We start from the raw sequence: 27,142 nt of genomic DNA, 5'->3' as shown, positions 1-27,142 counted from the left end.
GACAGCACATATCAGGCCACCTTCTCACAGCCCACTCCTGCTTGCAGCTGTATATCCACTCTGGGGGTGGGTGTTGCCCAAATCCCCCCCAACTAGACTTGTGCACATTATCCACGAACACTGGGGGGTCAAACCAGTAGAGCCACCGCCCTCACTGCTGCTGATGGGGATACTGATTCACGCTATGGACAGAAGAGCAGTAAGGACACTATATAGCCTCCTCCTGGCGCTGTCGCATGACCCGACACCCAGACATGAAGCGAAGTGGGAGGCTGACCTTTCTATAGCATTTGCGCCCAAACAGTGGCGCGGGGTCATGGCCCTGGTCCGGAGGATATCCTCGAACGTGTGGTTCCGCTTCACACAATTTAATTATGTGTATCAAATATGCCTAACCCCATACCAAATAACCCACGTTTGGGGGCGAGCTTTGGGACCACCCAAGGTGTGGAAGGCCGGATGTGGGATTCTATTATATGGTGTGGGATTGCTCAGATCTGCAGCTGATGTGGGCTCAGGTAATGTCTCTTACCTCTGAGATAGTGTGGGCCGCCTGATCCCGTGTGCTCCAGCGCTCTGCTGCTGGGAGTCATGGCTCGACCCAAGCCAACCGTTTGGAATGTAGAACTGTACACCTTGTGCTTGATTCTTTAGGAGGCGAATTACCATGGCCTGGAAGTTACCAACACCCCGGCTATCGACCTATGGGCTAGAGACGTATTGAAATTGGCCAGGGCAGAGGCTGACATGATAATGCAGCTCAGAATGCGGGGGGCTGAGCACCTATGGGTCTCATGTGGGATGTGTATATAGAAAACTGATAGATAAGGATGGTCTAGAGTCACTTAAGCTGGTACGTACTCTTTTGCTGATAGGGGGGTTGAGGGGTGATGCACTTATGGCAATGGCGGGGCATGAATGTACTAGTGTTCAGATGAGTCAAGCTTATTCACAATATAACTCTGTATGCAATAAAAATATCTCAAACACATAAAAACACGGGATAAGAGCCAGGGTTGACAGAGTAAGGCTGGAACCCACCAACATGAGTTATATTAAAATCGAAGGGTACACATGCTTGACATGGGTCCCATGCAAACATATTTTAATCATTACGGATACCCCGGAGCCCAACTGAGGGATCCACTGCCATCCCCTAAAAATATTAGCAGCACAAGAATCCTTTGCAAGAGGCACTACACAGGAGACAGTAGAATTGGTGTGTGCCATTTCTCTGTCAACCTTTAGCAAAATACTCTGTTAACTAATGGATTCCTTGCAGTGAGTGAGTGAACAACATATGCAGTTCCCCTAGGACACCCACACAGCTAATGTCATGAAAGCAAACATCTGTTCCATAGCAGGATTTCCCAACATCCTATCATCAATTGACTGCGCTCATGTAACCTGGTGGCCTCACATAGGCAGGAACATGTGTTATTTTATGTTATAGAAATTTGTTAAGCGCACGTATACCCTGGGGTGTCTTGGCGCTGTCTACTCCTGAGCAGAATGGAGCCTCGTCGTTGAAGAGCCATGTTTTAGCTCCTTCCTAAAAGATGAAAGGGTTGGTAAAGCTCTCATGTGGGGTGGCAAATTATTCCACAACTTGATAGTGGCAATAGAGAAACTTCTAGCCCCCTCCCCCACCCCAGCGAACTTTGGAAAATCTGGAGGTGGTCATAAGGTTTGCCCCTAGTGACCGGAGTTGTGTGCAGAAATAGTAAAATGAAGCACACTATACATGTGCAAAAGCTGTGCGAAGTATAGTGAACTACTGTCTAGGTGCTCTGTATGAAACCATGTCATGATTCTGACGAGAAACAACATTAGCCATGCTGTGGTGACTTGTCACCCTTAAGGTACGGGCAGAAAAATCAACCCTTTGTTCTTCAAGATTACAATGTATTATGGTTGTTGTAGTCCATTCTCAATACATATTACCAGTACCATAAGAGAGTTGTTAGCCCCTATGACATCATAAACATGGATCAATGTGAATATGTGTAACAAATGATATCAGTCACTCTTAAGAATCATGATGCTTGTCAGCCAAGGCAACGTTCTAACAGCTGTATGCAAAAAAGGAGGGACGTGGGGGCCTTTTTCCACTCGAGCAAGAGTGGGAGGTCCAGCATTTAAGGGGGGTGGGCAATCGATCTACAACAAAAGAGGAGATATGCTGTTCCTCTGGAGTCAGGAAATACAGAGTCAGAAAAGAAGGGAACCAACAGTATGCCCGGCGTGGGTCAGTGATGGCAACTTGTGTGCTGGATTTTAATGCCCTCACACACCCTTGCAGGTGTCATGCTTCATCATCTGGGCTGCTCCTCGTTGGGTCGGCGGTGCAATACCAATGGGCACCCTAAAAAGGGGCACTTTAGCAGAGATCTTCTATCCAACAGCCGTGTGGTGAAGTGCAGGTGTGGGGCCAGGACAGTGTAGATGTGGTGAAGTGATTTAAAATAGGATTGGGAGTACTTTAGGAAAGACTTTATTCTGGGGGTCTCCTATCCTACATAAAAACAATAAACAAGGCACTAGCCAGAGTATAGTATCTCGCTCAGTGGTGTCCTTGTTACAAAGTGCAGGTCAACATGTTTCACGCTTATAGTTATCTGCACTAGCGATTCTTCAGGACCGAAAATGTATGTAAACTATCTACACCTCGCATCAGTGGTATGCAGAGATACTCACGAAAAAAAGCGGTAATTGATTAATGTACCTGTTAGAACCTGGATCTACCCAATTAGTGTAATACCCAGGCTTCAACAGCGCCCGGTGAAACACGCATAAGGCTTTGCTCCTATGTATGTTGGAGGTTTGTGCTCGTTATGCTTTTTCCATGACCTGCCCTGTTCACCGGGTCCGGGAACGTTCTAACAGCCACATCCACTCCCATTACAACTCTCATGTCTCTTACCTTATATTCCTCTGAGCTCTTTTCTGTCTTGCACTCCAGACATGTTGAGGTTGGTCATATTTTTTTCTTTCCACTGTTCGAAGTAGAGTTGTGGTGTAGGGAGAACTACAACAAGTTGCCATGCTTTTGAGCATGTTTTTGACAAGGGTCTTAAGTACCTAGAATTGCAAAACTGTTTTAAATGTTCTCAATGCTATGTGCATATCTTGATTCAGTGTTGATTTCGTCCATTATCTCTTTCCACAAGCATGTTTTTGTTTGTTGTTGGTGGCATCTTCAGCATGAGATGGCACATTAGACAGTCATGGTGTTTTACCACGTCCTTGACCAGAACCTCCAGCTCAGGATATGTAAACGTTCACTTCCTTTCCTGCCTGAGTCCATAATGGAAGAGGCTGCTTGTTATGACTGAGTGATATCAGAAGATGGCAGTGGGTTATGTTTCATGGTGTTTTGTCCACACAAAATGAATGCCTGCACACTCCCACACAGGATTGAGTTGTTGGTGTGCTTTCAGAGTGTCCTATAGTCCTCTTGTGTGTTGCTATGGCTGTTTCTGTTCTCTAGGGATTCATTTCCTCACTTCAGGAATTTCCATTTCCAGCAAATCAGCACATCCTGATGTTTTGTGCATGTGCCATTTATTGGGTGCAGTATTTACAACATGCACTAAATAGCACACATTTGTTATTTAACGCATGCTCTAAATAATGATTCCCTGGTACATGGTAACAACTCATAATCAATGTTATTTAGCGCATTATTTTTTTAACTCTTTAGAATTTTTATTTACACTATATGCAAGTTTGATGGTTTTTACCACCAAACTTGTAATTGAAGCCTAAGAAGGGGCACAAGGCTTCAAAGGAAAGATTTCAGTTTTACCGCTCCTGAGTGCGATGGGAAACAGCTTTTACAACGCAGTTTTGAGCACACATGCTGTTTCCCTCCAAGCTTAACAACGCTTGCCTTAACCACGCATATGCCTTAACCACTCAAGGCAGTCAGTGTCCTAGCCCTGTGAGCGGATGGGAGAGGAATCGTAAGGCATGCAGCACAAAGGACGGATGGGGAGGGGGCTGGGTACGTTGGGGCTGGGTATAGGTTTTAGGTGGTGAGGGAGGGATCAGGAAGTGGTGCTGGGGTTGGAGTTGTTTATAGGGGGCTGGGTTTTATGACACCGGGCAGGTTGTGGGAAAGGGGCAGGATTCAGGCTTGGGGGCTGTTGGGATAGGGCCGGGCGGAGATGGGTAGAGGTTTTAGGGGGTGGAGAGCTAGTTTTAGGGATCAGGGAGGGATGCTTTGGTTGGAGTAGTTTTTAGGGGGGTGAGTTTTAGGGCTCAGGGCAGGGGGCAGGAAACGGGCAGTTTTCAGGCCTAGGGGGCAGTTGGGCTGGGGCCAATGGTAAGTGGGGGTAGGTTTTAGGGGGTGGGGGTGGTTTTAGGGCTCAGGAAGGGGACTGGGGTCAAAGTAATTTTTAGGGGGCTGTGTTTTAGGGCTCAGGGCAAGGGACAGGAAAAGTGCAGTTCTCAGGCCCAGGGCAGTTGGGCGGGGAGAAGGTTTAAGGGGTTATGGGCTGATTTTATGGCTCGATGAGAGGGGCTTGGGGTCGAGGTAGTTTTTTTAGGCTAGGGGTCGGGTTTTTAAGCTCCAGATAGGGGGTCATGGTAGAATAGCCTGCAGGAGGGCCAAACTTTAGTGCTCAGGGCAGAGGTGTGATTTTTACCACACGTCTCTTTACCCGTCATACCTTTTCCACAAAATTGAGTGGTAAAGGTATGCGTGGTAAAGACATGGTCGTGGTTAAGACTGCGTGGTTCAGGCATGTGTTGTTGAGGCATGTAATGTTCCACTACACAACCGAGTGCGATACCTTGGCATGAGATTTCCTCTGGAAAGTTTCACTCTCCTCTGAAAAGTTGAAACCATCCATAATTTGCCCCAGTCTGTAAATGTTTTTAAGGTATTTAACATGGGAAACGTCCTTCAGACTGAAGCTGGAATCCTGCTGTGCCTTTACAGCGCTGGCAAAAGAACAAACTTGTCTTTAGTGTGCATGTGTTCTGCATGCAAGTCGTTATAAAGACTAGCCTTAGGGGGGCGCATTGGTGGAATGGTGTTGGATTTAAAGTCCAACATCTTCCCTACTGTTGCGCATAATTGAGTTGGAACAGTAAATTAACCTATCCCAAAATTCAGCGCCCTCCTAAGGCAAGTCAATATAACGACTTGCGTGCTGAACTTCTGAGTACTAAAGACGTATTTGTCTAATGATGGCGCTTTGAAAGCACAGCGTGATTATGGCTTGCGGAATACCGTCACACATTCACGTAACGTTTTAGGAATGGCAGGGTACTGCAAAGAATGGATTTTGAGTTATGACTCAATGTTCGTGTCTTTGCAAGAATTTATTCTAAAAGACACCCCAGAACCCTTGCAGCAGTCTAGTAAAGCCGAAAATGCATTTCTAAGTATAAAGCAGGTGTTGACTTCTGTTCCTGCCTCAGAGCTTCCTGATTAGTCCACTGTTTTACCTTGTGTTGTCATGAACAAAATGAATTTGTACTTGGGGATGTTGCTACAAAGCCACGGGATCGGAAAGAGCCCATAGCTTATAACTCTTCAGTTTTGGACCCTGTGGTTGCAGAGCTCCCACCTTGTTTAGAGTCCATGGCAGCCAACACATATCTTGTTGAGGGGTCTGAAAATATTGTGTTGAGTTCTCCATTACCTGTTGCTGTGCCCTGCTCTGTGGCTGTGCTCCTCCTCACTACAAAAACTCAGTATCTCTCTGCGACTCAGTTGTCCTAGTATGAAATACTGTTGCTGGCTGCCTCCCATACTTTTATCCACTGTCTATTGCCCATCAGTGAGGATGGAGACCCACATGACTGTATTTTAACCACTACCCAGGTTAGGAAGCTGCATATTGACTTGACTAGTTTGAATGTGAGCTAATTTATTTTGTGGATATATCCTGTCTCAGAAATATTGAAGGCACTCTAGTTCCTGGTTATGTTGTTTCCATTGTGTCCCAAGTTGTGGAAAGCTGTAACTTTCCCCAGTAAAATCAAGCCAAGTTGTAGAGCTCATTGCTCTCCCTCAGGCTTGCACCCTAGCCAAAGAAAAGACAGTTTTTGTGTACCTGGACTCAAAGTATGCTTTTGGAATAATGCATGACTTTGGGCTACTATAGATGCAAAGAGGTTTCCTGACCTCGCTGCGCACCCCTATCAAGAATCAAAAATATGTTCTAAACTAGTGGTCTTAATTTTGTTTTGCTCTGAGTCACCATACCTAAAGTGTTTTGAAATCAGGGCCCCTCCAAAACTTTATGGGAAACCTTGGAGGAGTGGGAAGGGACCGGGCTGAGCACACTGGGTGGGGATTATGGTATCATTTCAGGGGTAATTTTTCAGTAGCTCATAGTGCATACTAAATATGAGACTTTTAAAAGAGCAAATATATAATGAACTGAAATAAATAAATAAAAAACACTATTCCCTTAATTTTGGGGTCTTGTGAGTCCCTCACACTCCTGGGTCGCACTACACGGTACCTTATGCACTAATGATAGCTGCGGTACTGAGTAGCAACTTATGCTCTCTTCCTCTTTCCCCATTTCCCCAACAGGTCTGGCCATCACTTCAGTTCTGAAACAGACTCTGTCCTGTTCAGAAAAAGATGATCTCCCACATGTTGCCCACCTCTTTACATCATGTGTGCTCTCAGCACTAATGCTCTCCCCCATGCCTCTATTGTAAAGTAGGACAGACATAATTGTGATGCAGTGGTCCCTTTATACTCTTGGTTCCTGGTGACACTGCACTTGCCTTACTAATGAGAACTACTAACTTGCGAAGTCCGCAGTCTCCTCTGCCCCTTGTTACCCCCCATCCTCCTTTCTGCCACCTCTCAGAGGCCTGGGCTAATGTGTCTTCTCTGCTTAAATTTTTCCCTCTCTTAGGCCATCGGTCTGATCCCCAAAGCAATACTGGATTAGCAATGGTGCCCTGAGCCCTAATACAAGCAAGGAATGATAGTACATAACCCCTTGGGCCCAATGCTTCTTTTTTTTTTTTTTTTAAATTTTTTTTTATTAAGAAGCTTGGAACAAACAACACTGAATAAGAAGAAGAAAAACCAAGAGCAAAAGCTCTTTACAATGCATAGGACATTCGCACACCATTGGCTTCAAATACAGCTACCAAGGATTGTAAGGTCAAATACAGAGAAGGGAAAAAAAAAAAAAATCAAAAGAGAAGGCAAAAAGGGGACAGAGGTATAGGACATACTATAATAAGTAAGTTCATGTTTAGCTGATCCATTTTTTTTTCCCCCTTTTTCCCTTTTCTTTTCCTCTCCTTTTTCCCCTTTTTTCCCCCCTCTTTCCCTTCCCCTCTTCCCCCTCTCTTCTTTCCCCTTTTCCCCCTTCTTCCTCCCTTTCCTTCACCCTTCCTTTCCCTTCTCCCTCCCCTTTCTCTCTCTCCCTTCCTTTTAACTACTCCTTAATCCATTTTTCCAAAGGGTCCCAGATACGTTGCCCCTTCTCGCGCCTTCTTCTACCCCATCTTGAAAAAAAGCAAGAAAGCAGTCTCATCCCGAGTTCTCGGCTTCTGACAGCCACTCTCACAACCGAATATGACAAATTCTGCCGAAAAAACAACTGAAATATTGAGTTGAGAGTTTAAAAAATCTTCTATGTCGTGAAAAAATATATGCAATTTGGGACAGGAAAAAAACATGTGTAAATCATTAGCGGCTGCCAAACCACATCTCGAGCACTGATGACCTCCTGTACCTCCCCATTTAGCAATTTTAGCCGAGGTGTAGTACAGGTCAAACAGTGCCATATAGCTTTGAGACCGTAAGCTTCCTGACATAAAAACATTATTTGACAATTCTAAAGCCTGAGAAATATCTAAGTCTGTTTTACCTAATTTTGTTTCCCATTTAGCATTCTGTAAAAGTATATCATCTGGAAAGCTGGAGAGTAGACATTGATACAGCATACCTATTCTGGAGCGTTTTAATATCAATTCCATGAGTGGATTTTTTTTAAAGAAACCAAGATCCTGCCCCTTTGCTTTCTCTACAAAACTACGAATCTGTAAGTAATTAAAGAAGTCGTGTGGATTCAAACTAAATTTCTCCCTCAAAAACTCAAACGAAGCCAATACTCCCTCGGTTCCAAGATCTCCTATAGTCCTTACCCCCTGCGACATCCACCTAAATAAAGTTAAATCTTGAAAAATAGGAGGTAAAAGTCCTGCCGCGGCAAGGGGAGTATAATTATTAATTTTAAGAATCTGATATTTACGGCGGATCTTACGCCAAAGCGAGAACATTGCTATTATTACCTTAAACTTAGTCTTTTTGTAATAACTGGGTTCCAGTACCCAAACTAATATTCCCTTAACTTCTTCTCCCAAGCCTATTTCAAAAATAGAAGGCCTACAGCATTGTGGTACCCAAGCCCTATCCCCAAAGAGCGGTACGGCTAAATGTTGGATATAAGCTGACCAATAGTACAGCATTAAATTAGGTATTGCCCATCCTCCCCTCCCCCTCGAAAGGTACATCCATTTAGCTGCTCTACGAGGGCGATGGTAACTCCAAAGAAATCTATTGCAGCATCTTTCAGCTTGAGTTAGGCTTGCATGAGAAAATTCCAATGGAATGGTCCTGAAAAGGTACAGAAACTTTGGTAAGACCAACATTTTCAATACGTTTCCCCGACCATACAGAGACAGATGGAGATTGTCTATCCTTGTCAATAGAGAGTTGGTTGCTTTAATTACCGGCAGGATATTCAAGTCTGGAATATTTTCTACTGCAGCCATTATTTTAACCCCTAAGTATCCCGCGGTCTGCACCACCGGAGCGTCGGACGGACCCATAGATGCTGACTGGATCACCTGGGTTTTGGTGACATTAAGTTTGTAACCAGACAAATGTCCAAACTGTACTGTGAGACTCTTAATAGCTGGAAATGCCAGTGCCACACTACTAGTCAATACTACAATATCGTCAGCATAAGCTAATGCCTTATACTCTGCTGAAGGAATCCTGACCGGAGGTATTTCTATACATTTCTCTATTTTACTTAGAAGCGGATCTATATACAGAGCGAATAACAGGGGCGAACAAGGGCAACCTTGACGAGTGCCCCTTCCAATACAAAAGGAGCTTGAGCGCAATCCTGAAATCGAGAGGGTCGCTTCTGGAGATTTATAAAGCGACTGGAGTGAGTGGAGAAATTCCAAACTGAACCCCTTCCAGCGCAAAACTGCCCACAAGAACCCCCAGGTGACCCTGTCAAACGCCTTCTCGGCGTCCAACAGGATCACACCGAGGGGATAATGGGTCGTTTGAGCCCAGTCTAAAAGAGCTATTACCCGCTGAACATGGTCGGCTGTGTCTCTACCTGGGATAAAGCCATGCTGTCGTAAAGACACTAAAGGAGAGATCACCGCTGCTAATCTAGTGGCTAAGATTTTTGAGTAGATTTTACTATCCACGTTTATTAATGATATTGGACGGAACGATGCGGGATCTAATTCAGGTTTATCTTTTTTTTTAATGAGAATGATAGTTGTTTGGCGCCAAGAATCTGGTATATGTCCCAATGCTTCTTGTGCACTGCACTGGTTCATGGAGCCCTTAGCTAAGTGCTCAGTGCTCACCAAACAGTTTGAAGGAAGCTATTTGGAAGTAGTGTATGCTGGCGTGTCTCTGAACAGTTACTATTTTATATAATATTTTATTCAGAAGATGTTCACAGATAGGTATTATTCCCAGCAGCCACAACCCATCTGACTGGCCATTGTCCAGCTCATGCCATTCTTTTTAGGTCTCACCTAGGCAGTGCTTGCACTGTCTCTTCGAGACATGCTGTATTAAGGTATGGACTTGAAGCTCCGCCCATTTTCTGCACATCTTTTCAATTTGCTCCTGTTAGTTTCCTTTCTAAATGGTGGCTTTTGATTCATGAATAGGCTTAGTAGTCCCTCCTTAGAACCACCTTTTCTACATTTGTAACCTTCCATGAGGACTGGCCCTTTTACTTGTCTTGTTACTCAGTATGTTTTATTTACTGTCTGTGAGCACTATTCTCTTAAAGGACTTTCTCCTGCCTGCTGTTACAGGCAGGACACACTCTCCCGCAACCACTTGTTTTGCAGTTGTAGCGCGAACCCGACCAAAAGGTACTGGCGCACCAGTTCTCCAGTTTCTAAGTGGGAGTTCGCTGTGCTTTGCACCTCGTCTCACTTGCTGAAAACCATGACTTCAACAATCGCCTCTAAGCGCCACTTTACAGAGTTTGCCAGTTTTCTCTTCATTCTTTGAACAGTAGTCAATGTTCACTTCTCCTGCTCTACCGCTGCCCCTCCTTTCTCTTCATCTCTGTCTCGCTCCTCCTCACTTGCTGAAAACGATGACTTCAACGAACAGCTCTTACCCTCTCTTTCCTCTCCTTTCCTTGATTTGTTCCCCTGTGAAATGGATCTAAAACCTTTGACTTCAAATTTCTTTTTCAGACATTTTTCTATTAGAAAGTGTAGCCTCTGGCGGAGAAAAAAAAGGGTAAATATACGAAAAAACCCACTAAATAAAGCAAGACAGAGTGGTTGCAAAGTGGCCTGGTTGATTTTATTCACAACCATTGTTAAGGTAGCTATGTTGTTCCTGCTTACATTTCACATGCTTTACTTAATCTTGCATTCCCTATGAGTGTTTGCTATTTCCAGGATGTTGTTACTTTTTTCCAGCCAGAATATTATATCTTGTCTCCCCTCCCTCATTTTTTGTTTAAAATATTTTTATTATTATTATGAATTTTTCAACATTACAAGACAGCCAATATGCAAATTATACATCTCCAATTGTATAGTATGGTTTTACATTCCAATGCATTCATGGCATTTGACAGTTTTGTCATTGTCACTATATTGTAAGACCTAATGGCATAATGTCTTGATGGTAAAATGGAAACAAAAGGAAAACGGTTAGAACAGAAAGAAAATCTCAGCTGGAACTAATATATACAATTATGTTGATTAACAGGCGCTCCATTCACCATAATCCACGTACATTATGAATATGCATCACCGCAGCCAAAATTGTAAACATAGTTACATGCTATTGAGTTGTTCCAGTCACCCACTTCCGCATATATGATGTGTTGTTGAATGTCAGGGTCTATCAGTAGTCAGGTGTATTGTCTCAGTACTCCAGAAGGTCGAAATGCTTGCCAGCTGTGGTTTTGTTTGTTCTTCGTCACTCACAGTTGTGTCTGTTGTCGAGTCCGATCTCTACTCTGCGAAAATCTGACAGGATTGCGTCCTATGCTGGCGCCAGTGGCTGCTTACGCATCCCTATCGCGTCTTTGCGGCGGAGTGTTATGCTCTCCGCCTGTGCCCAACACAGGAGGGAATGATACCAGGCCTTTGCTGCCGGGGGATCGGGGGATTTCCAGCGACGCGTGAGTAATCGCTTAGCTACTATGAGACCTAGGTCTATATATCTAGACGTCACCCTATACTTCTAAGATCTGTGGTAAAGCTCCAAGATGCACACCTCCCATCTCCTGTCTAACGTTCGCTCCGTACACTGAGCCAGTCTCCTAGTGACCTCTCCCCAATATGCTCGAATAGCTCTACATGACCACAACATATGCAGGAGGTCTGCCCCTGTCTCGTTACATCTGGCGCATTTGGCATCTGTATTTTTGCCGGTGTGAGGTAGGCTCTATGATTGATATAATATTGGATGAGCCGGAACCTCATGTTACGGGGATCCGTGTGGGGCCTTCAGGTAGGTGACACCCTTCATGGTCTGTGGAGGGCCTCTGGAAGTCCATGTCCCAGTGGGCGTGCAGCGAGAGTAATGACAGCACGGTGTGAACTCTGAGCGACTCTGCAAACCATTTGGTGAGATGTTGTTAGAATCCGGGTTCTCTGGTTGGCACAGGTAGGTACTTGTGACAAGCAGGGAACCTTTCCTCTAGTCAGGGTAAGGGGTTACACTACTAGAACAACCCCTGCTCACCCTCTAGGTAGCTTGGCGCGAGCAGACAAGGCTTATCTCAGAGCGTTATAGGTTAAGCATTTGTGAACACATACAGTAACCAAGTGACAACACTACAAATGGACACCACACAGGTATTTATATTAAAAATAAGGATTCTTTATATAGGATTATCACAAGACCATTAAATGATTAAAAATACACAATATGGTTGCTTAGCTGGTAGAAGATTGCTTAGTTTCTCTTAAGTTCTTAAATGCGACACTTTAAGTCAATGTACCTTAGATGCGACACGCAGGGCAACGAAAGTGTTGCAGCGATGCAGATGCGTTGAAGTTCTTGGTGCAAAAGAAATAAAGATGGGATCTTCCAGATGCGTTACGCTTCTCCGATGTTGCGAGAAGGCTCGAAACGATGCGTCAGCTACAGCTGCGTCACCTTTGGCGAGATGGGACGACAGCGGCGTTGGCAGCGGCACTCTTCTCCGACGTTGCGAGACGCTTCCGCTCGATGCGATGCTGCAGCGGCGACACCCCTTCTGCGAGATGCGACAACAGCGGCTCCGACAGCAGCACGCTTCTCCGTGGATGTGAGGCGCTTTTCTGGTTGCGGTGCAATGCGACAACTACGATGGCTGCGATGGCGACATGCTTCCTCCTCGATGCGAGACTCTTCTCTCGATGTGGTGCAATGCGACAGCTACGATGGCTGCGATGGTGACACGCTTCTTCGGCGTTGCGAGACACTTCCGAAATGATGCGAGACGCTTCCGCTCGATGCGGTGCTGCAGCGGTGACACTCTCTGCGAGATGCGACGACAGCGGCTCCGACGGCGGCACGCTTCTCTTCCTTGCGTCGCGCTTCCAGCTCCTTGCGACACGCAGTCCCTCAGGACTCCCAACAACAGCAGCAGGCACTTCCAAAAGACAGTACTCCTCCTACAGCTTTCCCAGTTCCTTCTCCTCTGGCAGAGGTTCTTCTTGTTTCAGAAGGATCTAATTTCTTGGGAGAAGGGTCCCAATACCTATACCCCTAATTCCTTTGTTCCTCTGGGGTTGAGGTGCCTTTGCCCAGTCCAAACCAGTTCTTGAGCACTCTGTTGACATGACTCTGCCTTTCTATTCAGGGTGCAGGGCAGAGACATCAGCCGCTCCGCAGGAGGTGGAGCCAGCATTGTGGTAGCAGAGCACAACCCTATTCAGAGCCCAGGTGTACTCCTCCCACCCATCTGACTGCTAATCTTCCTATTCACCACTAGGCTACCTAGCCCTGCCCCTCTGTGTTTCCCCAGCCCTGTCACTCACACAACCAGACAGGCAGATACACATCATAGCAGAGGCGGGCTGAAATGGTCAGGCAAGCAAATACCAACTTTCTAAAAGTGGTATTTGCAAACACAGAATATTAAAATAAACTTTACTAAAAGATGTATTTTATTATTCTGAGTTCAGGCATACTAAACTCGAATTTCTACCATGTTCCCTGGGTCTGTTAGGATCATAGAATGTAACAATTCTAGCAGCCCATTCTGGCCTAGGGAGAACAGGTAGCCTTACAATAGTGAAAAACGAAAATGGCTGTAATTTACTATTAGGACATGCCACACACATCAGGGCGTGTCCTACCTTATGCTTACAATGCACCCTGCCCTTGGGCCTACCATAGGGGTGATTGAAATGAAGTTAAGGGAAGGTTTAGGGACTGGCAAGTGTGTGCACTTACCCAGTCAGCATGAGAGTACCAGACTGCTCGCAGGTTCTGCAATGGCAGACCTTAGATACATTTTACCAGGCCGCTTCTGTGGGTGGCACAACCAGTGCTGCAAACCCACCAGCAGCATTTGTATTTACAAGCCCTGGGCACTCCTGGTGCACTTTACTGGGGTCTGACAGTAAACCAAATAAGCCAATCATGGAATCCAACCAACATATACATTTTAAATAGAGAGAGCATATGCACTTTAGCACTGAACAGCAGTGGTAAAGTGCCCAGAGTCATAGAATAGCCAACAACAGGTCAGAAAAAGTACAGGAGGAAGGTAAAAATTTCAGGGATGACCCTTCAAAAAGGGCCAAGTCCAACACTACCCCCTTCCAGCCAAAATGCAGGGCAGACCAATCACCACCGTGATGTTCTTCCCTGCTTGGGGCGATAGAACAAGGACCTGGCCCGCAACTGCAGGGGCAGACTCCAGTTCTACGCCAATCTGAACCTATTGGAATCCCTCTGTCCATACTCTCAGGGCCCACCAAGCCAATCCCTGGGGAACCCTTCTCCTCACCTGTGGACACCACCTGTGCAGCACCTAAACTTAACTGGCTCACAGGTGTGTCCCAACAGACAGACAGCAAAATGCTACAGCGGCTACTGACACTAGTCAGGGATGAGACCCAGGCCGTATGCCTCTCAGGGCTCTCAAACCTCTGTGGCGCCAGGGAGCGGGGGGCAGTAGCCCCAGGTGCTTGGCACCCTTTGTCCATTCTCCCTCCTGTCAGGTCAGGTATGATATCCTGGCACTGACCCACCAGCCCCAGGTCTGTACTCGGCGGCTGGACCAAAGACTGGGGGGCCTCTCCCACACCCGGTCCTCCTCCTTGGGGCTCTGTACCCTCCCACTTGGAGTGGTACCCCCTTCCAGAATTGCCAGGGCACCTGTGGCAGGTGTCCTGCGCAATTTGCCCACCAGTTCAGGGGTTCTATCCTGCAACTGCACGTCCAGGTCAGGGGGGACACCCTGAACCTGGCCCTTCAACCTAGGGTCTGAACCCTTCAGTTGAGCGGGGGTCAGAGGCGAGGACTCCCTCCCTCTGCACCCTCTTCCAGATGGCTGTACCCTCCCACCTGGAGTAGTACACCAAAAAGACCGACTGGTAGTGACACTGATAACAGATGTCCCTCCCTCCAGGTCAGACAACACCTGAACTTGGCTCTCCAACCTAGGGTCTAAACCCTCAGGCTGCCCCGGGGTCAGAGGCGAGGACTCCCTGCCTCTGCACCCCCTTCCAAAGTACTACACCCTCCCAACTGGAGTGGTGCCCCTAGAAGCAACATGGGTCAGGACACTGATTACAGTTGTCCCACCCTCCAGGTCAGACAACACCTGAACCTGGCTTCCCAACCCTGGGACCAACCCATGCGGTTGAACGCTCGCCTGGCGCACCAGGACTTCCTGGAGAGCCCGCATGCTCCCCCTGAGAGTGACACATAAGTCATGTGTCGTGTGACAGTCTGCCTGGCGCAGATCTCCCGGCCCCTGTCCATCTGACAGTGCGCGAAGATCCCCCAGGACAGAAGTGGTGTCACCATGGTCATTCACTGGTGACGCAGCCCTTCTGGCTGGCCCCTGACCCACTGGTTCTTCCACTGGGGGCTCCTTCCCCCTCTCACCCCTCACTCTGGACTTCTGTACCCTCCCAACTGGAGCGGTACTGCCAGACACCAGAACTGATGGAGGCCTGCTTACAGACACTCCCCGTTCACCAGACACTAGGGGGTCCCGCAAAATGGGCAGCTCCTCAGGACAGACTACGCTCTCCACCTGGTGTACCCTTAAAGAACCATCCAGGCTCTGAGACTGAGGTTGGGCACTATCGGGACATAACCCATTCTCACTCCTTCCCCTTAAAGACAGGACGTGAGGCCCTACACCCCTCTCACTACTACAGGACCTAGTTGGGCTATTCTGAGCCACTTCCACCTCACTGGGTTTGAAGATACCTGAACCACTCCTCTTGGGATCACTCCCCAATGCCTTTCCAGACCCTTTGGACTCCACCAAAGGGTCTGCCTCCAATGTGAGCTCCCTGCGGTCAGAGAACTCACTCTCCCACAGGTGTTGGCATAGCTCTGGAAAACAGGGACTTACAATATGCTCTCCCATAATTGGATCACACAGCCCCCTAGCAGGGTTGACCAAACTTTCCTTCACCTCACCATCCAGTGCCTCACACACGTACTCCACACCACTCTCCTGAGACTGGCAAGACAGTATCTGACTGTCTCTGTCACACAACCCACACTCTTCTGGGCGGTCTTCACACTCACATACCAGGACTTCAATTTTGGGGGAACCCCTCTCCCTGCACCTCTCATCTAGAGTCAGTAGAGTGTCCCTCCCACCCCTAGGACCATGAACCCCTGCGCCAGTTACCCTATTCCTCTGAGGGACACTGCGCACTACTGGAGCTACCTCATGTCCTTGAACCTCCTGGTGTATGTTAACCCCCTCCCTCAAGTCAAGTGCCATGTCTCTGGGTGTGTGTACTATTCTATCTGCACTAGAAAATTCAATATTGCTGCCACCATCTGAGCTGGATTCCTCCTCCCACTCAGCAAAGCTCAATCTCTGAGCTACACACATTTCTTGTTGCTGGGCGGGGACACACTTATGGTCTCAAGCCTCTCGAGCTCTAAGTCAAGATTCCTCATGATCAACTCATGCTCCATTTCCATTTTTCTCTCTTCCAGAGCCAGCTTTTTGCTTTCTAGCTCCAGTTGCCCATTTAACTTGAGCTTTGCCATCTCCATTTCATGCATCCTACCCTCTCTTCTATCTGCCAGCTCCTCTGGAGATATACTTTTCCTAGAAACACTGCTACCGGCAGGGGAAGGGGTTCTCCTTCCTCTTGGACCCACTGGCCCATCCAGCTGTTCCTCTGCATCATCATTCTCAGTGGCTTTTCTGGCTTCTACCAAGGCCCTCAGCGCCTTGTAGAACTCTGGCTTGCCTTTACATCCAGTAGTAGATGAATTTCTTGCAGAAGGACTTTAGCTGTTTGACCGTGTAGCTCTCTAATTTCTCTTCTTCCCATTCAAATTCTGTATTGACAGCGACTATGGATGCTGCTTTCTCCACCATGGTAAAGCTTGGCAGTGCTCAAAAATAGACAGTCCCAAAAAGAAATCTACCAACAAGTATTGGTTGCGTTTAAGGTCTGCACTCACTAAGTGGTGTTCACCAATCACTGTACATGAGTCACAAATGCAAGTCCAGAATCCTCACCGCTGACCACCAATGTTAGAATCCGAGTTCTCTGGTTGGCACAGGTAGGTACTTGTGACAAGCAGGGAACCTTTCCTCTAGTCAGGGTAAGGGGTTACACTACTAGAACAACCCCTGCTCACCCTCTAGGTAGCTTGGCGCGAGCAGACAAGGCTTATCTCAGAGCGTCATAGGTTAAGCATTTGTGAACACATACAGTAACCAAGTGACAACACTACAAATGGACACCACACAGGTTTTTATATTAAAAATAAGGATTCTTTATATAGCGTTACCACAAGACCATTAAACGACAAAAATACACAATACTGTTACTTTAGATGGTAGAAGTTTGCTTAGTTCTCTTTAGTTCTTAAATGCAACACTTTAAGTCAATGTACCTTAGATGCGACACGCAGGGCAACTAAAGTGTTGCAGCGATGCAGATGCGTTGAAGTTCTTGGTGCAAAAGAAATAAAGACGGGATCTTCCAGATGTGTTACGCTTCTCCGATGTTGCGAGAAGGCTTGACTCGATGCGTCAGCTACAGCGGCGTCACCTTTGGCGAGATACGACGACAGCGGCCTTGGCAGCGGCACTCTTCTCCGACGTTGCGAGACGCTTCCGCTCGATGCGATGCTGCAGCGGCGACACCCCTTCTGCAAGATGCGACGACAGCGGCTCCTACGGCGGCACGCTTCTCCGTGGATGCGAGGCGCTTTTCTGGTTGCGTTGCAATGCGACAACTACGATGGCTGCGATGGTGACACGCTTCCTCCTCGATGCGAGACTCTTCTCTCGATGCGGTGCAATGCGACAGCTACGATGGCTGCGATGGCGACACGCTTCTTCGGCGTTGCAAGACACTTCCGGAATGATGCGAGACGCTTCCGCTCGATGCGATGCTGCAGCGGCGACACTCTCTGCAAGATGCGACGACAGCGGCTCCGACGGCGGCACGCTTCTCTTCCTTGCGTCACGCTTCCAGCTCCTTGCGATACGCAGTCCCTCAGGAGGCCCAACAACAGCAGCAGGCACTTCCAAATGACTCTGGGGAGCTGGGGGTGAAGTCCACTGGTCCTGGGACTTCGTTCAGGGGGCAAGCTCAGTTCAAGCCCTTGGAGATCTTTTTAAAGCACAAGTTGAAGCAAAATCTTTAGTAGTCTTTCTCCTCTCCTTCAGCAGCAAGGTAACCACTGCAGGCCAATCCCCCAGGTCAGGGACAGTACTCCTCCTACAGCTTTGCCAGTTCCTTCTCCTCTGGCAGAGGTTCTTCTTGTTTCAGCAGGATCTAATTTCTTGGGAGCAGGGTCCCAATACTTATACCCCTAATTCCTTTGTTCCTCTGGGGTTGAGGGGCCTTTGCCCAGTTCAAACCAGTTCTTGAGCACTCTGTTGACATGACTCTGCCTTTCTATTCAGGGTGCAGGGCAGAGACATCAGCCGCTCCGCAGGAGGTGGAGCCAGCATTGTGGTAGCAGAGCACAACCCTATTCAGAGCCCAGGTGTACTCCTCCCACCCATCTGACTGCCAATCTTCCTATTCACCACCAGGCTACCTAGCCGTGCCCCTCTGGGTTTCCCCAGCCCTGTCACTCACACAACCAAACAGAAATGGTCAGGCAAGCAAATACCAACTTTCTAAAAGTGGTATTTGCAAACACAGAATATTAAAATAAACTTTACTAAAAGATGTATTTTATTATTCTGAGTTCAGGCATACTAAACTCGAATTTCTACCATGTTCCCTGGGTCTGTTAGGATCATAGAATGTAACAATTCTAGCAGCCCATTCTGGCCTAGGGAGAACAGGTAGCCTTACAATAGTGAAAAACGAAAATGACTGTAATTCACTATTAGGACATGCCACACACATCAGGGCTTGCCCTACCTTATGCTTACAATGCACCCTGCCCTTGGGCCTACCATAGGGGTGACTGATATGAAGTTAAGGGAAGGTTTAGGGACTGGCAAGTGTGTGCACTTACCCAGTCAGCATGACAGTACCAGACTGCACGCAGGTTCTGCAATGGCAGACCTTAGATACATTTTACCAGGCCGCTTCTGTGGGTGGCACAACCAGTGCTGTAAGCCCACCAGCAGCATTTGTATTTACAAACCCTGGGCACTCCTGGTGCACTTTACTGGGGTCTGACAGTAAACCAAATAAGCCAATCATGCAATCCAACCAACATATCCATTTTAAATAGGGAGAGCATATGCACTTTAGCACTGAACAGCAGTGGTAAAGTGCCCAGAGTCATAGAATAGCCAACAACAGGTCAGAAAAAGTACAGGAGGAAGGTAAAAATTTCAGGGATGACCCTGCAAAAAGGGCCAAGTCCAACAGATGTCAACCAGTGCCCAGTTTGTGCAGGTATTGTATAGTTAGATGTTTGGCAGGTTCCTGCGCCACATTTCCACACTGTATGCCTAGCGTATGAGTCACCGCGACGTGAAGGAAGAACTGGCCTTGTGGCAGACCTGAGCTCTCCGCTAGTTCTTCGAAGGTGACAAGTTTCCCGTTATTATATATAAATATATATTATATAAATCCCCTACTGTTAGGATGCCCGGTTCCTCCCACTGCGTGATTTCCACGCTGGATATCGTCCAATGTCTTCTTGGAGTGCCCAGTATAGGGAGAGACGGTGCATATGGTGTGAGCTGGTGCATGAGGTGAACCATATGGTGTTTTACGGCTTTGTGTGCTGCTTCAATCTATAGGGGGAGGACGGGGGTGGATCAAGTTTGTGTCGTGTAGGTATCAGGCTATGCGAGTGTAGACCCGCATTGTACGCTGACATGTGTGCAGTTGTGCCATGTTTTGCGCTATGTATTTGTGTCTCGCAGTGTGAGCTGAATGTGCATCTGTGCAAGATCTGTTATGCAACAGGGTAGCCGGTGTGCAGTAAGAGGTTACATGCATAGGAGACATGCGCACCACAGGTGCAAACATTGCTATATTCTTATACTTGCATATTCGCGAGGCACATTCAACTTCTACATCAAGTCGTCTGCAGTCTGGGAAATAACATTAGGAAGTGATGGCAGGTCTTCTTATTGGGCCACACTTAGCGATTGCTCCGAGGAATCATCGACATCTCCACTGCTCTGCCAACCTCTCAGGTCTGTTACTTCTTGCAACACCTCTCTCTGTTCTCGCAGCACCTGGTCGTGGTTAAGAGGTGTCGCGGAATGCATTGGTGAGCCTGTTGCGCCCGTCAGGCACCTACTGCGACGATTCATGCGGGTTCTCACCTGTGATTCCGCGTTGTTACGCCTCTGGTTCGGAAAGGTGTGATGCCCCTCAATTTCAAGCCAGTCCCATGCATCTTCTGCTGTATTGAAAAACTGCGTGGTCCCATCAGCCACTACATACAGCCGGGCCGGGACTATGAGGGAGTACTTCAGATTTAAGCCTTGCATGCGTCTTTTGACTGTGAGGAAAGTGCTTCTTTGTCTTTGTACTCCCAAGGCGTAGTCTGGGAAAAGGAGAACTTGTGAATTTCCCACTGTGATCACCTGCATTTTTGTGGCTGAATGGAGCACTGCATCTCTATCCTTGAAGTTCATGAGGCGAAACAGATAAGGTCTCAGCCCTGTTCCCGATGGCAGGTGCTTCAATGGCACTCTATGCGCCCTCTCTACTGCAAAGAAAGCAGAGAGCATGCCCCCGGCATTAGCGACTGCAACCAGGCCTCGGTGTATGATACCGCATCTCTGCCTTCCGTGCCTTCTGGCAGCTCCACCACACACACTTCATTCCTGAGAGAGCGGCCCTTCGAATCGTCCATCCGCCGTTCCAAAAGTTGGAGTCTGGAGGTGAGATGACGAACCTCTGTGGTTATTTCCTTAGCTATTGGGGCAATTTATTTCACCTCTGCTGCCAGTTCCTTGACTTTCCCAGACAGTTGCCAGTGATCAGCATGAAGGAGCGTGAAGTCTGCCGTGACTTTATCAATCCGGCCTTCAAGCGACATGCGAGTCTGTGTCAGTGCCTCGCTGATCTGTGTCACTGCTTGGAGCACCGTTTCCAGCTTTTATTCCAAACTGGAGGTCTTGGAAACGCCCGACAATTCTGAGTCATGATCGGAATAAGCCGGACCCATTGCCGGCCGCGAAGTGGGTGTCCTCGTAAATGCGCGCTGTCTGCCCATCTTGTTGAAATGGTGTAGCCACTGCGTGGGAGGGCAGGATATTGCACTGTGCGCTGTCACTTGTATCAATACATCCTGGAACTTCACATTTAGGAACACCACTGTTGCTGTGGGGCTAATGCCTCCGCTATCTGCACGTTGGGGCTGGTTACTTGGGCAGACCTTCTCCCCAGGACCTTAAGTCATCTGCAACCATTGCTCTTGCTCTGTCACACTGCACCACAGCCCCACAGAGGTTCAGTGGGGTTCTGTATACAAGTTAGTCCGTTCTGGGACTGCGCAACTCAAAATGTTCGTTCTGGTGCTCAGGGGCATAGGCAACTTAACTCTCACACCAATGTCACGATTCTGCAGAGACAGATGATGGCAATCAGGGGTAAGGATTGCCACTTCTCCAATGCTTTAAGTTCATCAGCTAAGGCGTAAGGATTTAATTCAGTGTATCTGAGGTTGTCACTGCTATGGTGTGCTCTTTGGCAGATTTGCCCAGTGACCCTATGTGCGCAGCGGTGCCGTGCGTGTGTGGCCTTCTCGATGTTCCTGATCCCTGCATTATAATATCCAGCAAATAGATTACGTGTTATCTCATTGAGCGAGTATGTGAGCTCTGGTCGCCCAGTTCACGTGGGTGGCCGTTCGCCTGTTGTGATTGGATGTGGGTGACTAGGCAGCGCAGAGTCACTATCACGCAGTACCCCGGGCAGGCGTTTCTCTCACCGCAAATCATCACGGCCAGGGTCACACAAACGTAGGATGTCGACCCGCGTGGGCTAGGCAGGCACCGCTGGCAGCAGGCTCCCTGGGAAGCCCTGATAGCATCCTCCTATGTTGCCACGCTTACTATGGCATCAAGACTCCAGGGGGGGAGGTGAAATCAGAGTAGGCAAGGGTGAGGAGAGGGTCGACGTTGTTGCACACGCTCACCTAGATCCACCGCATCTGGCGTAGTTCAACGCCAACATCGAACTTGGCTGCCATTCAAAAGGGCCACACTTCGCCCACGCTGTCCAATGTGGATTATGATCTGGCCTGCAACGGGGATCCAGCAGCTCGCTTGTAGTGTGGGCGGGGTTTTGTTCTGGTCTCACCGATTGCTGGTTCGCGCTGGCAAACCTCTGCTCTCCTTCTGCCGCAGTTCAGTGATATGCAGCTTGCACCTCCGCTCGGCCCCAATCCTGAATCTGTGACGCCCTGACGTTTGGTTGTGGCAAGGGGGTCAGTACTTGTTATGCAGCAGCGAAGTCTGGGAGGCCGAGTCCAAGACACTGACCAACCCGCTACCTTGCAGGGCCCTCTCTAATGCCGGGCCAGGTAGGGCAGCTTCCCGCGTTGCGTGTCCAGTCAGCAGGTAGGCAGTAGTGACACCCTCCGGCTTGATGTGCGATGAGTCACCGCCCATACAGCGCCTGTTCACTCCTCAGCTCTGCTGCAGCAGGTCTCTGAGGCAGGGCAAAGCAAGTGCGGCAGTGGCTCCGCGGCCTACCGTGTCCCCTCGCCTCGGTTGCTGCCTGACTTCCGGCACCACTCCCGGCCCAGCTCTGCAGTCTGCTAGAAGGCCGCAACACGTCTTCCCGACCTTTCCGCGGGCTCGGCCAGTTCCATCCCATATTTTCCACACTGAGGCAGCGCCTCGGCCAGGCTCGCTCACCCCCAATCAATGGGGCCTCGCTTCGTTCCCACCGCCGACAACAATCGGGTCAAAGGCGCAGCACTGCCACTGTGTCCAGGGTATAATCCGCGACCATTCCTGGCACCCAGCAGGCTACTCACACGGTGCGCTGCCGTATCTCCGCTGCGGGATGCCCAGGTCAGTCGCAGTCCCCCGGCGTTCTCGCTTCTTGTGGTGTCGCTCGGCCCCTTGTGCAAATGGCCGTATCTCGGCACAGGCAGCACCCAGCTCCTCCAAACTTGCTGCACTTGCTTGCACCGGCACCCAAGGTCTATCGATCTGATGTTTTGGCATGGCTGTGCACAGGATAATTATAGGATTATCGGGTCGTGAGACGAAGCCTCACTAGAGTGCATCCGCCATCTTGGCTGGCTAGCCACGCCCCCCTTGTCTCCCCTCCCCCATAACCTATTTCCCAATTTCTGGTTCTTCAGCACCGCAAGGTCATACGAATGGCAATAGTGCTTTGCAAATATCATCACTCCACTGCATACAAAGAAACAAAAGTGAAAACATTGTCATTTTCAACACCAAGAACTCTAGCTTTCACAAATGCGGGACCTATTGCAAATGCTTGTTTGTGTACTCGCCTCTATCCGTTCTCTTCAGTATTTCTCATCAGCTCCAGTCATCAACAACTCCCAGCACGTCCAGCAACCTTTACTAAATTCTGAAGGCATCTTTAAGTTTGTTCCTGATGCTCTGTTCTTTATGCCCTTTATGTCAGTCTGTTCTTCTTTGTCTTGTTAAACGCCAACCTTTCCATGATCCATTAGCTTCCAGCCTCTTCCACTTTCACTTCTGTATATCTGTTTAAAATCATCTTTGTGACATATTTGTTGTTCTCTTCAATCTCTCAAGCACACTGTAGTCTGCCCAGTTTTGTAGCTCATGTACTTTCATTGCGCTCACCTTTTGATGTGAACTTTGAAAATCCTCACTTAGAAAACAGGCTGACCCTGCCATTGGATGCCAAAGACATAGTCTTGGGAAAGATCGGGGGCTGTGTTTTTTTATTTGATTTTATTAGATTTAAGAGTTTTTTACGAGAAAGCACACATGTTCGGAATGCGACATCATAACTTGTCGATCAAGATGGTTCTGTCCCATCGGGTGGCTTAAAAAGAGCTATCTCTTGTTACTACTGATGTACTGTGTTTTTCCCCACCCATTAGGCGGATGTCAGAGTGATTTAGCTATTGAGCCCATAGGGATCTTGTTTGTTTTTTCTAATTACGTAATTTGAGAAAGAATGAACCCTTCAACGCAATTGCTCCGTGACTTAAATTTCATTAAGCGAGTAGTGCCATTCATTTGAATTTATTATCAATGCTTGAGATTTGTGACAGTTTCTATCAAATAAATCAGCATTCAAGATAGAGGCCTCATTTTGAGTTCATTATTGACTCTTTATCAGCAGTTTTTAAAAACTGCATACCCTAGGATCTGTCACGACGAATTAGAAAACACTACCTTTGACTTCAGGCAACGTCATGTGAAACAGACCCATATCTAATCTGCAATGCTCCATTTGGAGATTGCTTCTAAAATTGCAGAGGCAGTGCTGTAATTGGAAAACATTTACTCTGGGAACCCACACATTAAGGGTCAAGGTATAGCAGAGGAAAGGGGATGGGGTCACGAGGGGCAACATCATGAGCAGCGTCTGCCAGTCAACTTATATATTTAGGTGCATATTTACAATACAATGGCGGAGCGCAGTGCCCCAAGCAATTTTGTTGCCTTAAGATGCGTCATTGTCTAAGTGCAGGAATACACCGTATTTACAAGAAAATGGCACATTCCTGTACTCACTCCTGCGCCGGCTCACAAACAGCATCCCTGCTCCAATGCAGACACCCTTGCACCATGTTGCAAGGATGCCTGCGTTGTAAGGATGATAGTCGTTGTGCAGGAAGGACACCTTCCTGCACAAAAAACAATCATTAATGTTGTTTTGCTCCTTCTATGTGTGCTACATAGAGCAAAAAACGAGAAAAAATAAAAGTATTTATCCTCGTTGCGCCACCATTATGCCTCCCCTGTGGAGGCGTAGGTTTTTGGTGCTGCCTCAGATTTACGATTCCTTGTAAATCTAGTACAGTGCCAAAAAGCTATGGGTGTTGCTGGGAACACCCACAACAACACCCATTGCACGCCCCTTTAATGCAGAAAACTGCTTCAAAGGGAACGATATAAACAAGGCTGGGTTAAGCCGTGCAAAGTGGCTAAGTGCTGCCTTGTAAATATGGAGCAGGACACAGTGCCACCAGAGCATCAACAAAAGTGGCGCTACAGTGGCACAGGAGCATTGTAAATGAGCCCCTTATTTTTTTTAAATCACCTGCAAAGAAATTGGCAGCCTGGGGCAAATGTGGCAGTAAATGTGTTCTAGCTCACATAATTGGTCACAAAGAGGCTACATTTAAAATATAATACAAGGTTAATACTCCTCTTGCTGCACCTGAATTGCGTTCCCAGCAATTTTAAGGGCAATATAATAATGGTGTTCATATGGAAAAAGTATCTGCTAATATGAAAAATTATACATTCATTCATGAGAATGAAGTTGTGTCTTTATTAAAGAATTTGTCCAATGTGAACTCCACATCAACCCGGACTCGCTAATACGTGGTCAGGCAAGCACCAAGACCTAGGCCCGAGGTCACAGATTGTTAGGTCACAGGTCTACTATGTATAAAAGGAAGCTGTATACCAATTCTAAATTGAGACAGTCCTCAGACCCTGCTCCTGTAACTGTTCTCCTGGCCACTATGTTTAATTAAACAAACTGTTCCTGTTTTTCCAAACCCCTCTTGTCTCTTGTTGATTTCAAAGTATTTGATGTTCAAGAAACATTTTGGCGAGCCACCATCAGAGCTGATTTGTACTTCGAACCTGACTGCAGCCGTAGGAAGAAGACCCTGCCCGGAATGATTCACATTTGCGCATCAAAGAAGGTGAACAGACACCGCAATTGATTGGAAGTTCTGCTGAATCCACTGGGCAGAGGTCTGTCCTAAAGCAGCTGTCACATAGGGTAAGAGACTACATCAGCACCTAATTTAAAGCATTTGGCGTATGGTAAACTAGGGAGAAGGGTATAAAGATAACCTGAGCACCCTGGCACTGACAGAATCTGGCAAATTACCTATTTTATATATCCTAGCTGAGTAGTTGTAAGGCAGTCTCAGAGGAGATCTGGCGAAAGTCGCCCATTTTTCAATAGCACGCTCAAAAAGGTGAATATTTATTGTATAGCCTTGATAACTCCCAGAATGCATGCTGTTTTTGTGATAGAGCTATCCTGATTGGGCAAAGGTTGCACCTCAACCTCATTTTTTAGGTTAAAAGGTTTTCTCGGTGCAACCGTTTATTTTTAACAACGTTGGTATCTGAAAGAAGTGAGAGGTAGATAATGAACAAACCCAAAATTTCGAGTGGTGCATCATTCGAAAGTAAAAGTTGTTTGTGAATAAGTCATATAGTCTTGTTTTAATGTCTTAGTAAATCCTTTATTTTCATAAGTATCCAAAAGTAAAAATTACCAGCCAACGCGTTTTGTTCATATACAATGAACTTCTTCAGGGCTGTAAATTTCAATATAAAACCCATAAATATATGTACACAGACACACATTCATATATACATGACACAGGACTTTGATGACAAAGCGGTGGGCAAGAAAAATGAACGGTGATGTGGGAAGGGGAAACGTAAGTAGTGAGGAAAAGGATCAGGACAGCAAGGAGTATAGGTGCTGGGGAAGCAGGGGAAGGGGGCGGGAGTGAGCAAGGGGGGTAGAAATGAAGTACGAGTGGTAAGCTCAAGTAAGAACCGGAAGGCATAGAATCATCATTAGAATGTCAGAGCATTGGGTGTATCATAATACCTAACCATTTAAAAAACCAGGGTGACAAGATTACATAAAAAACAGGGTGACAAGTTTGCATAAAGAACGCGTCTAAAATACATTTACATGATGGACATGTGATTCATCGTTTAATATAAAGAAAATCTTCCTTTACATTAATGAGTACGAAAAGCGTACTGCCCCAGCTATGGTATGACAAATGAGACACGGTAGGGTTACTATCCAAAGATAGAAACCATACTTCTGGTGAGTATAAAATGTCAGAGTGGTCAAATGAAGAACCATTGTGGGAATCATTCCACTGTGTGTATGTGGTGTGTGGAGCTCAACGCATATTCCAGCCCCTCCACACCGTCTAAAAACTACAATCAGTAAGGGCACAAAGAAGCATGTGGGGCCCTCAGCCTATTAGCCAGAAGCTGCAGTTAAATGCGGGCAGTTCGGAATAACACATTAATCTAAAGCAAGCACAACGAGCAACACGTGTAAAAAGAGCATGTACATG

The sequence above is a fragment of the Triturus cristatus genome, chromosome 4_1 (genome assembly GCF_964204655.1).
Source record: "Triturus cristatus chromosome 4_1, aTriCri1.1, whole genome shotgun sequence".
Taxonomy (NCBI): domain Eukaryota; kingdom Metazoa; phylum Chordata; class Amphibia; order Caudata; family Salamandridae; genus Triturus; species Triturus cristatus.
Note: the sequence above shows the minus strand (reverse complement) of the source record.